Source organism: Poromitra crassiceps (assembly GCF_964638095.1).
Source record: "Poromitra crassiceps genome assembly, chromosome: 6".
Taxonomy (NCBI): domain Eukaryota; kingdom Metazoa; phylum Chordata; class Actinopteri; order Beryciformes; family Melamphaidae; genus Poromitra; species Poromitra crassiceps.
Window position 1 is genome coordinate 61,858,388 of NC_139627.1, and position 14,178 is coordinate 61,872,565.

Below are 14,178 nucleotides of genomic sequence, written 5' to 3' on the forward strand. Positions count from 1 at the left end.
CTGAAGTCTCCGGCGGATGAAAACTACCCTTCTTTGCTTTTTTACCATCTTTTAATCTCCACTGTGCCTGTCCAACAAATAAATAAACTTAGGCTGTCACACCAGGGCTAGAGTCAGACACTCACGCCTCGCGCCACTTGGCGCTAATGGAACTAGGTTCCATTGCCGTTGCCACCCAGTGACGCGGTTTGTTTACCAAAATACTGCTCGGCTGATCCCTCGTATAGCACTTGTCTTAGTGACAAGCAAGACAACAGTAAACGGACAGGTTTTGGCATTGAGTTTGGCGTTAAGAGAGCGAGCTCCGACCCCCAGTAAAACAGCAGGAGTAACGTTAACTCTAGCCCCATAACATGACGCCACTGTACTTACTGTAGCCTACAGCAGTCAGTAAGTACAGTAAGTGGCGTCACGTTAACTCCAGAGTGTCCCTACTTAAGCTTAAGCTTAGTTTTCATTACATGTAGCAGCATTTAAATACAGTACTGCAAAATGCTGCTGATTAAACTGGTAGCTTGTTGGCTACCCCGCTAGCCGGGCGCTTCAGTATGAGTGAGAAACGCTCAGACTCGATAACCTTACCTTTAGTAATTGTATCTTCACTATGGCTCGTTTCATAATGTAGCGTTGTGATAAACCAGGCGGAGTCCGGATATAGTTACCACACTTTATTCCGTAAAACACAGAGGGGAACTACTGTTGGCCGTAGCCCACGCCAAAACAAACCCGAGCAATAATAGTCTCTCTCCAAGAACACACACCCGTCTCCTTCAACTCTCACTGGCACTCTCCCGCTTCCTCATTCAGCACACCAAAACAATCCCTCCCTCTCTCTCTTAGCCAATCCCCGGCGGGCTTCTTCCCGCGACCCGCTCTCATAGGTGCTAACATGACTGACAGGCCTCTCAGCCTCTAGTTTACCGTTAATCCCCGTAACGTTCAAGTCCCTCCAAAACTCGTAATAAAGTGCATGCACAGAACATTGCATTAACGTGTCAGACTTAACCATAGCAGTTATCCCATAACTCAGTCCGTTACAATAACTTCTGTCGCCATTTCAGGACAATGCTAAGTTACCAACGAAAATACATAAATAAAGTAAAAAGTTGCCAACGCCTGCAGCCTGTCCACGCCAAGCAAACACTAGCAGTGCACTCCCACAACAAGAAACCTCGCGCCAAGCGCCCACACGGCTTGTTTTGTAACTAGCTACTCCCCTCTGCGTTGTAACAAAATTCTAACAGCTCATTGGTTGATATTTCCATGTGACACACTTTAGGTCATGCGGAAGCAGTTGCGGAAACCATAGATATGGCGGAAACCAGTTCGAGGCATGGCCGCTCTGTCCTGCGTAGCGTACGGGAGCGTCAGCGTACCTGATCTCTCCTTTGACAGAGGAGAGCCCATGCGGAGCCCATGGGGGAGATGCGTTACTGAGGCAGGAAGTCAGAAGAAGACCCGCCCCCGTCTTCCGGTGGCCTGTGCTGCAGTGTTTTCGTTCCCCCACAGAAATGCAACAGTAGGCAGTCGCTACGATTTAGAGAAAAAATAAGAAGCATGGCCATACCAAACGAAGTTTTTTTTTTTTAGCTAACGTTACCCAGCAAACATCGTCTTGACCGCGACGTCACCAGACGATATAATTGTGGTTTGGCATCTTACTCGCGTCGCCCATGTTTTCTAAACGGAACACAAAATTGAGCGGAATATTTTTCCTGGAGCACAGCACGGTCTTCCGCCCATAGCCGGAAAACTCGGAGTCGGAGCAAGGTTTTTCCATCCAGGCTACGTGAAACAGAAAGCAGTGGGTAACCGTGCATTCCTTTGCACTTGGAATTTTGAAACAAGACCTACGACAGGGAGAAGTGCAATTCAAGACGGAATTCCGAGTGGGAAACTTGGGCAGCAACACTCTGACGTCACAATCAACATGGCGGCGCACAAAGAGACACACACGGTGATAAGTAAGCAGTTACTTTTTCACAAATGTTTCACTTTGTGTTATGAAACAACTTAGTTGCCATTTCGATTCCCATATAGTTGATTTGTGCTTGATCGAAGCATGCACAGCGGTAGCCTTCTAGCGTCCATGTTTGTAGGCATCCACGCAGTTGGAACGCAGAGCGGAACATGGATATTCCGACTCCCGACTTTGAATGGAAGGCAGCAGCATGTGACCATGACGTCCTGTGCCAATACAGGAAGTAGCCGAGCAGCTGCTAGCCCGCTACCGCTACTAGTCATAACAATAATGATTATGATGAGTAACATTAAGTTAATCAACGAGGTGAATTAAACGATTTTGCGTGTCATAAACGTGGATTATTGTTGATGCTGCGCGAATCGGTAAAAAAACGAATGTTACCATTATGGCAAAAGCTGTCATGATCATCATTTTATCAGTCATTTTCTTGTCATCGAAGGTAAGTTGAAAGAGGAATAACGTCAAGTCAAACTCGGTCGACAGGCCTAACGCCTGAGAGTACTAATAGCTAGCTACTGTTAGCTGGTTAACTAGACTTTAAATCCAAATGTTCTGCCTGTTGTCATTTTTGTTTATGTTGTATGCATGGTTTTTTGAGTACGGTTAGTGAAACGTTAGGGTTTCCTGGAAACCTGAAAAAAATCATGGCATTTCAAAATCTTTGTTTTCCAGGCACTTTAAAAGTCATGGAATTAGTCAAATCCTTGAACCCGTAGGGAAAGTAATGGGATTTTGTTGCGACTGCACATGAGTGCTTCTTGTATTTTATGCTATTTTTTTAATGGAAAAATTCACGTTTTGTTTGAATAGCGTCCAGGTGAGGCAGTGACTCTAAGCACTAAAATCCAATATAAAGAGGTAGCCCTCAGGCTCTTTCCATGTTCATCTCAAAACTTCACTGTAGTAAGAGCCCTCACACTGAAAGAAAATAAAGTGGTGTGTCCTATTTGTCCAGTGTAGTAATAATTTTAATTTCTATTTATTCAGAGCCACCTCACATTACATGGAAATTCGATTATGGCTCCTGGAAAAGTCATGGAAAAGTAGAAATGTTATCCATGAAAATGTGTGGCAACCCTTAAAGTAGTTTTACATTACATGCCAAACTGAAAACACCATTCACATTCGCATTCAACTGTTCTGACTATTTCAAATTAAACTAACATGGTTTATATGTAGCCTCAACATTCGACTACCAGTCGTAGGAGTGATACAAGTTTATTACTTTCAGGTGAAACAAATGATAAATTTTTATCACATACAATTTTACAAGGCTTACAAGGCTTTCACAAGGCTACAAGGAAACATGACATGAAATCGAATACATTATTCACTTAGTACATGTATCTAAGGAAAAACAGCTAATCGGGGACAACAAACGTCTACTGGAAACTTCAATGATGTCATCTTTGTGGCTTCAGTGATTTGAAATATGTGTGAAGTAATTTCTTATCTGCCATATCAGCTTCCCAGCATCAGCTCTTGTTCACACACTTAGCACCCATATAGTCAGATACTTCCACTTTTTTTTTTATCTCAGTAGGTTGGCTTACGTTGAAGTGTAAACACTCAATTTCATGTTGACTTTTACAAAATTATATTTGTCATCCAACAGATAAACTGCCAAGAGGCAATCTTGCACATTTCAAATGGAAGTACAAGTATGGAGTACTGCATTGTTCACAATCGCTCCTGGACCCCCCTGAACGAGACTCTGGACACTGCTGTAAGTTGTTCCATAAGCCTTTGGAAGCCTTCACAGTCACCATACTACATAATGCTGTGTTTCATTAAGTAGTTCCACTTCCCCTCAGTCACTTCCCATCAGCCCTTGGTATGTCATAACAGCATAAGTCCATAGACCGTATCTCGCATGGAGGCCACAGGGAAGGTGGGGGGGGGCAGGTGATTGAAATCGAAAGCACCTATTCTTGTAACATAAACAAGCACTATTGTGGGGCCTACTAACATTACTAGTGGTAAATGAAGTGACACTAAGAAAGAAAATTAAGGAAAACCGCTAATTGTATTTTTTTTTTAATTGCCCACTTTTGTGTCTATACTTTTCAGGTGCAGTATCCGCTGGTGAATCTGACATCCACTGTGCTGTGTGACAGGTCTGGGGTGAGCCCAGAGGCGGTCAGGGGCAAAGCGCTGGTGGTGATGCGAGGGGGCTGTGATTTCAGCCAGAAAGCACTGGTTGCTCAGGACCTTGGGGCTACAGCTTTGCTCATTGCCAGCAACACAAATTTGGTATTGCATCTACATTTATCTTTCCTATGTTTAGCGATGCAGCATGCAGGAATGTGATTTTCCTTCCCCCCCTTTAGCATCTCAGTTTTTTTTTATACACAACTTGGATTCATTACAGTTGATCACTTTCCTATAGCCATTATGTCCTGCTTTTTGTGTTGCCCTGATCACAACTCGTTTTATAGAGTATCAATATGCACTGATCTAACATGATAGAGCTACAGAGAGAACTGAGGGGGGTGGGGTGGAGGAAATGCCATGCCAGCTGAGTAGACTTAAAAATTCCCCTCCAAATATAGATTTGACTGTATCAGTAAACCAAATCTAACTACATGTCACTCAGTAGAGCGCATACCTCCGCCAATGCTATACAGGTTGACCTTCCACCAGGGAGCAGTGGGCATCAGTTATTTATGACGAATCCAGGATCTTCTTGCTGTGAGGCAGTAGTGCGAGCACTGAATCCAGCACCTTCTTGCTGTGAGGCAGTAGTGCGAGCACTGAATCCAGCACCTTCTTGCTGTGAGGCAGTAGTGCGAGCACTGAATCCAGCACCTTCTTGCTGTGAGGCAGTAGTGCGAGCACTGAATCCAGCACCTTCTTGCTGTGAGGCAGTAGTGCGAGCACTGAATCCAGCACCTTCTTGCTGTGAGGCAGTAATGCGAGCACTGGATCCAGCACCTTCTTGCTGTGAGGCAGTAGTGCGAGCACTGAATCCAGCACCTTCTTGCTGTGAGGCAGTAGTGCGAGCACTGGATCCAGCACCTTCTTGCTGTGAGGCAGTAGTGCGAGCACTGAATCCAGCACCTTCTTGCTGTGAGGCAGTAGTGCGAGCACTGGATCCAGCACCTTCTTGCTGTGAGGCAGTAGTGCGAGCACTGCGCCACTGCCACACGCAGTGACATCACTGACTATCACAACACCACATGGTCAATCAGCTCTATAGCTGTTCAGTGGCGTTGGGGGTCTCTCTTCTACCAATGAACCAAGTTTTGGGAAAAATTGTACAGATGGAACAGGGCAAAAACTTGACCCCCGTCCAACTCTGTTGGTGGAGGTAATGATCTGTTTCAGTTCAGTTATGTTTATAGCCCCTTATCACAAGCATGTCTCAAAGGGCTTTACATACAGGAGCTGCTACTGTACTGTATGTAAGTAGCATCATCACAGTCATACTACATATATCTACACTAGGGCTGGGTCGGTTTGAACATTTTAAAACCGGTTCGATATTGCCGTCTAAACCGGATCGAACCGGTATACCGATTTTTTTTGTAATTAATTTTTTTTTTTTTTTTTTTTTAAGCAGGGCTCCCGAGTGTGGCCCATAACTGTCTGTAGTGCAACTTCAGTCCACCTGATAGCGATAATACACCTCTAAGCTGGTATTGTCAACCAGCAATGATACTGAATAAAAAGAAGCAGGACACCTGTGTAACAAACACACCCTGTATTTATTTCTCATAACTATTCAGCTCAACTTTTCTTCTAAACATCAAAATAATAAATGAAATAAGACTTCTGCCTATAGTGCAACTTGAGAAAAGGCTAATAAAAACACAAGCAGTGCAATCAGAATGGATTGGCTTACAGCTGAGCTGCCTTATAAACTTCAAAACTCACAAATTCACACAATATAGGGCCTAGGCATGGGTCGGTTTGAACATTTTGAAACCGGTTCGATATTCCCCAAAAAAACGTATAAAAGCGGCTGCAGTTGGTGGCGATAATGCACCTCTAAGCTGGTATGCTGCCAACCAGCACGAACACTGAATACAAATAAGCAGAACCTTTTAACTGTAACAACACACTGTTTTTATTTCTCATAACTATTCAGCTTAACTTTTCTTCAAACATCAACATAATAAACAAAATAAGACTTTTGCCTACTAGTGCAACTTGAGAAGAGGCTAATACGAACAATAGTGCAATCAGAATGGACTGGCAAAAAAAAACTAAAACAAAAAGTTTTTTTTTTTTTTTTTTTTTTTTAGGTTTTTTCGGTTCGCACGTGATCAAACCGGTTTGGGCTCGTATACCGAACCGGTAAAACCGGAAATCGACCCATGCCTAATCTACACACAACATTGGTTACATACATCATATCATATACTAGACCTTTTTACTAGATGACATTGCAGTATGACACAAACACAGCATTTGGACTGTGGGGAGGAAACCGGAGCAGCCAGAGTAAACCCACGCAAACACGGGTTGAACATGCCAACTCCACACACACACAAAGAACCGCGGTGGAGATTGGAAACACACAGCTTTCTTGCTGTGAGGTTACAGTGCTAAACCACTGAGCCACTGAGTGTCAGCTTTGACTTCTTTGTTTGCCTTTGCTGCCCATGGGCTGTAAAATGGTAAGAATGTATGACTTTGTTAATCTAACAGGTTAATAATACCTGTTAGATTAACAAAGTCATAAATTCTTACCATTTTACAGAGAAACTGGTAGCATGGCAAGCAAGTTAGCTGGCCCAATAGAAGTACCCAAATGGTGCCCATGGAAAGTACCATACATGTACAGTAAATGACAGCAGCTACAGTACACTACAGGCTAAATATGTCGTTTTTTCGCCCAGTTCTAACCTAGGTTTTCTTCACCTTGTTAATCAGATCACTCCAACAGCCAATGAGTCTGAGTATGCCAAAGTCCACATTCCCCTGGCTCTCATGAGGTACAGGGACTTCCTGCATGCACAGCAGGTCAGTCAGCTATTTCTTTACCTCCCTTTGTGCAGATGAGCATGGTCATCATGACTCATGACTCACTGCACTGCTGTGGATAAATACATCCACCAGATGGCAGATATGTTTGAAGAGTGGCTTCTAAATGTACACGTTGCATCTATGTGTCTGCAGGTGTTTGGTGATGGAATGCAAGAGAAGCTGTATGCTCCGCCTCACTCCAACATTGATCCAAGCATCGTAGTCATGCTACTGATCTCCATTTGCACGGTTGCCCTGGGAGGCTACTGGAGCGGGGCGTGTGAGAGGTGAAATATTGCAGCTGGACATCAGAATCAGAATCAGAATCAGAAAGACTTTAATGATCCCCGGGGGGGAAATTGGGACAAGTTACAGTTGCTCGTTCACATAACACACATAGCATAAAATAAAATACACAGTAGTAATGCGATAGTAAAATAAGCAGAATAAAGCTTCTGGCATACTCTTCGCGCACGCGCTGGAGGCGGGGCTCCACGGAGGGCGCGCGCACACTGCGCAGGCCAAAACAGAACATAGTGAGTGCTCCAGAAATGGCGGCGATCAGTGAAAGGCAGTCTGAATGAAATTGAATGTAACGTTCCCAATTCTATATATTAAATTCTAAAAAACGACCCTCAACATTTGGGAAGGCTAAGCCACACAACTAGTTCGTTATAATCGAACATTATGCTTTTGAAGGCGACTGTACGACGGTGAGGACTCAATCACAGCAGATATCCGCTGATAGCCTACCACGGAGATCTCACAGGCACAGGCAGCAAAACCCGACGCGCTGATAGAAAAATCTCCGTGGACGCGCCGCGCTGCGCTCAGGTCTCGCCCCCCGACACGCCCCGTGCGATGACGTCATAATCGTCGCGCGCTCTATGCGCTTGGCTGGGCGCAAAGAGTATGCCAGAAGCTTAAGAAGAAAGAACACAACGAGTACGTCTAACCTACAGTTGTTAACACATTGACTGCCAGCCGTTTTTTTTTGCTGTAGGTAGCTTCTGCCAAGCCGTTTTTTGAGGATTATGGCTCATTTTATAAGAGCCGAGGATTCGTTTCAGCTTGGACTTTGTGAACATACAATATCTCAAAAGTACTAATAGAATGTGTACTTTCTCTGTCTAAAAGAGTTAGTTTGTAGAGTTAGTAGTTATGTAAGCATTAGCAGTTGAATACAGCATGGTTTTAGCGTCAGAAAGAATATTCAGAGATAAACGGCTTTTTGTGAAATTGGATAGAACTGTCACTTTAACCATTCATTTTTGGCTCTCTCTCTCTCTCTCTCCCTCCCCCTCTCGCTCTCTCTCTCTCTCTCCCTCCCTCTCGCTCTCCCTCCCTCTCTCTCTCTCTCTCTCTCTCTCTCTCTCTCTCTCTCTCTCTCTCCCTCCCTCTCGAGTTGCTTCAACTCCTCCCTCCGTGGGCGGACAAGCTTGTCACCAGTCAGTGCTTTGCTGCTCTCCTGTGCCTGTCTGGCCTGTCTGCACGGCCGCTGTTTGAGGAAGTCGGGATGGACTCGCTCGTTTGGAGTTTTGGTTGAGAGAAGCTTTTGCGATTCTGGTCATATTTATGCTGCGTGTTTCAAAGTGTGTTCCTCCACCTGTAATCTATTATGTAAATTTGCAATCCCGCATCGCCAGCAATCAGCGCGAAAAGGAAAGCGTTTTCCCCCATCCATTTTTCATGAGGATGGCTGGGGTGAGAATGGCATGACAAGTTAAAAAAATGCTTTCCTTCCTCTAGCCAGGAGAGCACTGTTGCCACTTAGTGGGTCGGTGGAATGGGTTGTAAACGTTCGGTGGCTCCAATAATTATATAAGAGATGTAAAAGGGTTAGATGCACAACCCACCGTCAAAAAAAAAAAATCGATGCCAAAAACGTGTAAACACGTTGTTGGCAGGGAACAGCTGGATTCTGAAAACGTGTTCATACGTTGTTGGCAGTGAATGTGTTAAGAGGACTGAGTTTACCTCCCTGTTTACATTGAGTTCTCCAACCTAACACTATAACAAGTAACAACACTGCTTCTTGTATCACCCACAAATAATCCCAATAATATGTGTGGATACGTTGGACCAGGTGTCTCAAACTATTTTTAATTCACCGGCCACATGCGACCCAATTTGATTTAAAGTGAGCCAGACAAAGAAAATCAATAACCTATAAATGACAATTTCTTTTAGTATAAGGAATTACAGATACATTTTAAGAACACATTTTCACGTAGGGTTATCTCAGCTACCATAAAATGATCAAATCTACTGTCTGTAACTGTACATGACCATTGACAGCAACTGTGCAATTCTCTATAGTCAAGGGTAATGAAAACAGTTGACCATTTATTGATGAATACAGGAAATATAGGCTACTTAATATTTAACTTGCTCCTGAAATCGGGTACCTCTTAGCCTTCACAGGTGTATCACATTGGATTGAAGGACTTCTCAGTGCAATTGTTACACTTTGCAAAGTCATCCTGTGGGCCGGATTGGACCGTGTGACGGGCTGATTCTGGCCCCCGGGCCATATGTTTGACACCCCTGCACTAGACTTACTGTATGTCAGCATAGTGGATGAGTGTTGGCTTTTCATCAGTTTTGCAAACACTGGGCATGAAACGCATTAAAAAAGTGAATAGATGTAATGTTTTTTCTCTTTCTGACAGAGACCAGTTGAGCAGTGGTGCGGCAAGCGGAGGAAAGGGTGAAGTCAAAGCAGACAGCGGAGACATTTCACTTTACTCTCCTCTCAAAGTGGTTATCTTTGTAGCCCTGATGTGTGGGATGCTAGTCCTCATGTAGGTACTTCTTCTACAATGTACTTGGTGAGTGGGACCAAAAACCGCTCTCAGAAATTCTAAAGAAGTAATCATTTCCGGTGTTTTCTTAATGTCTTTGTTTCCCTTTTCCCCCTAGTGTACATCATTATCGCCATCTTCTGCCTGGCCTCCGCCACAGCGCTGTTTAGCTGTCTGGACGCAGTGATGGACAAGATGGGGTGTGGCACTGTGAGGTGTGAGCACAACTCTTTAAAAACATAGTTATACCCACACATAGCTTTGTCACAAGTGCCGGTCCCATATAAAATTGCAGATGGTATATTAGACCCACACACAGTATTATCATTCTACAAAAAACTATTTGAGCATTAATTAATGTTAACATTACAACTTTAATAGATCTCTGTCAGTGCCACCTGATGAAGAATAGCTGCATTAGTAAACGTCTTTATGTAACAAATTTTATTCTGAATCCTTTCCACTGTGTGCTGCTTGGTTACTTTGAAAATGGAAATGGAAAAACTTTTATTGTCTTCTCTCCCTGACCAGAAGTAGCTCTGTAAATAGCTTGCGTTCCCCAGCCAAACGAGACGGCCATTATGGTTACATTGAGAATTGTGGAAGATGTGACTCAAGTTTATGAACCGCTGTCTTCTAACTCCCAATTTACCATGTCTGTCTCTGAATCACACTGTGGTCGGCAAACCTAAACTATTTTTGTCTGTGTCTTGTCTAGTTTCTCTATCCGAAATTCAACCTTCTCTGTGAGATCTCTCATACTGGCTGCAGTGTGCGTTGCCGTAGCTGTGGTCTGGGGAGTCTACAGGAATGAAGATAGGTACTTTCTGGGCACACACACGCACGCGCACACACACACACACACGCGGCGTGCATAGCAGAACAGGAAGTGTTGCTTGGTGAATACTGTCTGGGGTGTTTTAAACACCCAGACCACAGCGGTGCTTTTGCTGTTGCAACACCCAGTTCAGCGCTGCCAACTGACTGTTTGGGTGTCTGTTTGTGAAAATGAAAACATTTAGGCAGCCAGCTGAAAACCCATCTTACTAAGAAAAGTATTTGTGTGATATGTTTGTGTCCTACTACTATGGTACATGTTATATTTAGGACATTATGTCCTGATGGACACAATAGAGACACTGCGTAACGCGTCATCATTCAGAAACCACTCCCAAGACGGGGGAAAACAGAAAGCCCCCCTCCAATCCTGGCGTTCTCCTATGTCACGTGCATGGTTGCGTGTTGCAGAAAAAGATCGTATATACGGAAGATGAACACTCCAACTTACTTCCTTGACAGCTAGATCCACATTTTTCTTCTCGCCAATTCTCAATGGCTTCCTTGTTTTGCTCAGGAGTACAAAAAAACTTCACTTGGCGATTTTTTACATTTGTTGTCTGCGCAGCCCACCACACAACAGCTTTTAGCTATGTTTAATTCAAGGAAAATGACGCTGGTGTGTGGAAATGGACGGAGCCTTTCCCCCGTGATAGGCGTGGCCTATTTCATGCAGTGTCTCTATAGCCGTCATTTATCAAGCCAACATACGACAGAAAACTTTATACAGTACATGTATATACTGTGTATGTGTGTGTGTGTGTGTATATATATGTATTTATATATATATATCAGTGGTTCCCAACCTTAGGGTCGCGACCCTAAGTGGGGTCGCCTGGAATTCAAATAGCTGATTTTTTTTTTTTTTTTTTTTTTTTACACCACACAATTTAAAACTAGGGAAGATGATTAGGGTCACTTGCGATTATTATTATTTTAGTTCTGATTAGTGAAAGTGATAATCTCTCTAAGGTTTCAGTTTTGTTCTCTACCTATGGCGATGAGTGGTAATTGCAGATGACATCCAAACAGTGTCAATGGGCTCACTATCAGATAAGATAGTGACCTTAATTATTATTCTTTTTTTTTTAGATGAAAATGTTTGAGATTTTAACTTTAAATCAGGATTCTGAGAATGAAGTCAGAATTCAGAAAATAAAGTCAGAATCCTGAGAGTAAAGTCAGAATTCTGAGTGAGGAGGGAAAGAAAGAAAGACAAAACGGGGACTCCTGGCTCCTCTTCTGCTGAGATTTTCAAGAGAGAGCAATCACCGCTTCCGGGTTCATTAAATACCAGCCCGCCCATCATTTCATGAGCCAACCCCTTTCTCTTAATGATAATACATAAACAATCATAGCGTCCTATCTGAGAGGGAGAGTAGCGAAATGTCACACTAGCTTGAATTTATAATTTATGATGAGCAGATCAGATGATGCTTAAAAAAAAAATGCTAAAAAGTTAAAAATCATAATAATCTCACATACTGATCTAAACATTATTGAGCCTACACAATGAGGTTTGCTTGTTTGTTTGTGTGTGTGTGTGTGTGTGTGTGTGTGTGTGTGTGTGTTTATTTATTGTGGTCCTGATATACTGAGATTGTTTTTGTTTTGTAATTGTAGATGGATCTGGATCTTGCAGGACCTCCTCGGCGTTGCCTTCTGCCTCAACTTCATGAAGACCATCTCACTGTCCAATTTCAAGGTACGTTTAAACTGACACCTGATGCTTCACTCCTCCCCCTCTCCTCCCATGTCTTCAACCCATCTTCTCCCTCTTGCTCCAACATGCTTTATCGCTGAAGTGAAAGAAAAATATCCTATTTCCTATCACAGAATCCATTGTCATTCACTGGATCACAGGAATATTTTGTTCCATCTATTGTCAGGGTACATTGGCTCTGACCCTAGTTACAATGTTGCTAAAATAGGGATTAGAGCTTATTTTACTGTTGTAGAATCTCAATTCTAAATGGCTCTGGATAAAAGTGTCATCTTAATGTCTAAAATGCAAAATGTCAAAACCCCACTATAATACACTAGTCCGGAGTTCCTTGCATCACAGAGACAAATCCCTGTACATTTACTGTCATGCGATTCTGATAAAACCCTTGTCAATTAATAATAATAATAATTATTATTATTATTATTATTATTATTATTATTATTCATTTATTTTATAAAGCGCTTTTCCATTGAAAAGCGCTTTATAAAATAAATTATTATTTATTTTGGGCATTATTATTATAATGCCCAAAGACACTGACACAGTATGAGTACCGTACATAGAAAACAAGATAACAACAGGCAACAGATACAACTATTTTCTTTTGGCCAAACTACACCCGCTAGCTGCTAGCTAGTCACAACAAAGTCTGTGCATTATCTTGAGTTTTTCAAATTTATTTTTTTGTGTGCTTCGAGCACTACAAGCCGAGTGCCATCCAGTTCCATTGTATTCAAGAGAAGGCAGGTATCTCTACTGCCGATATCTCCAAAACTCAGGCAACTATCCCAAAACGATATACCGTAGATGGATAAATAGCACTACAGATGAGAAAATATGTATTGGATTTTAGAGTGAGCTGTCCCTTTAATGATGGAGCTGACATGGGGATCAAATGAGAGGGTGGGGTCCAGGATGAAGCCATGGTTGCGAGCCGGGGGGGGTGGGTGATGGTTGTGTTGTCAATGGTGAGTGAGATGGGTCCGGTTTTGCTGAGTGTACATTTGGTGCTGATGAGAAGAAGTTCTGTCTTGTCACTGTTGAGTTTGAGGAAGTTGTGCGTCAGCCAGGTTTTTATTGTGGGAATGCAGGTTTCGATGTGGGTGAGGGCTGGGTTTTCTGACTGGATTTTGTGCTGATGTAGATCTGGGTCTCATCGGCGTAGCAGTGGAAGTCCAGGTTGAATTTGTGGATGATGTGACCGAGGGGGAGTATGTAACAGATGAAGAGCAGGGGGCTGACGACTGAGCCTTGGGGGACCCCCTGCGTGACAGAGGAGAAGGTGGAGGTGTGACCGGAGAGGGAGATGAACTGTTGTCTATCAGTGAGGTAGGAGGTGAGCCAGTCCAGTACGGTGCCCTCAACACCCAGTTGGCGCAGCCTTTGGAGGAGGATGGAATGACAATGTATCAAAGGCTGCGCTGAGATCTAGGAGTGTCAGGATGTTGAGGGCACCTGAGTCTGCAGAGATGACAAGATCGTTGATGACTTTGACCAGGGCAGTTTCGGTGCTGTGAAATGGACGGAAGCCGGACTTAAACGGTTTGTAGAGGTTATTGGACTGGAGATGGGAGTGGAGTTGGGTGGCGACAATGCGTTCTAGGGTTTTGGAGAGGAAAGGTAGGTTGGAGAGGTTGGGTGGGTTGAGAGTGGGCTTTTTGAGAATGGGGCTGACAGCGGCAAGTTTGTAGATAGAGGGAACGTGATCTTGGGATAGTGGCTGATTGAAGAGGGCGGTGAGGTGGGGGATGATGACAGGGAGGCAGGCCTTCGTCAGAGTGGTGGGGAGGGGGTCCAGGGAGCAGGTGGTTGTCTTGGAGGCAGTGATGAGGGAGGAGTCGGCGGGGGAGAAAGCA

The 14,178-nt window shown here is 43.6% G+C and overlaps 1 pseudogene across 1 annotated transcript in view; it reads left to right on the plus strand.

The window, feature by feature from the left end:
• Positions 1–2,220: 2,220 nt before the first annotated feature.
• LOC310778360 (signal peptide peptidase-like 2A) overlaps positions 2,221–14,178 on the plus strand; it is a 28,380-nt pseudogene continuing 16,422 nt past the window's right edge. Inside the window, exons 1-9 of the transcript XR_014554050.1 lie at positions 2,221–2,423; positions 3,600–3,710; positions 4,055–4,237; positions 6,863–6,952; positions 7,109–7,242; positions 9,628–9,786; positions 9,878–9,974; positions 10,478–10,579; positions 12,220–12,301. The product of XR_014554050.1 is annotated as a signal peptide peptidase-like 2A (transcript). The remainder of the gene's footprint in view (positions 2,424–3,599; positions 3,711–4,054; positions 4,238–6,862; positions 6,953–7,108; positions 7,243–9,627; positions 9,787–9,877; positions 9,975–10,477; positions 10,580–12,219; positions 12,302–14,178) is intronic.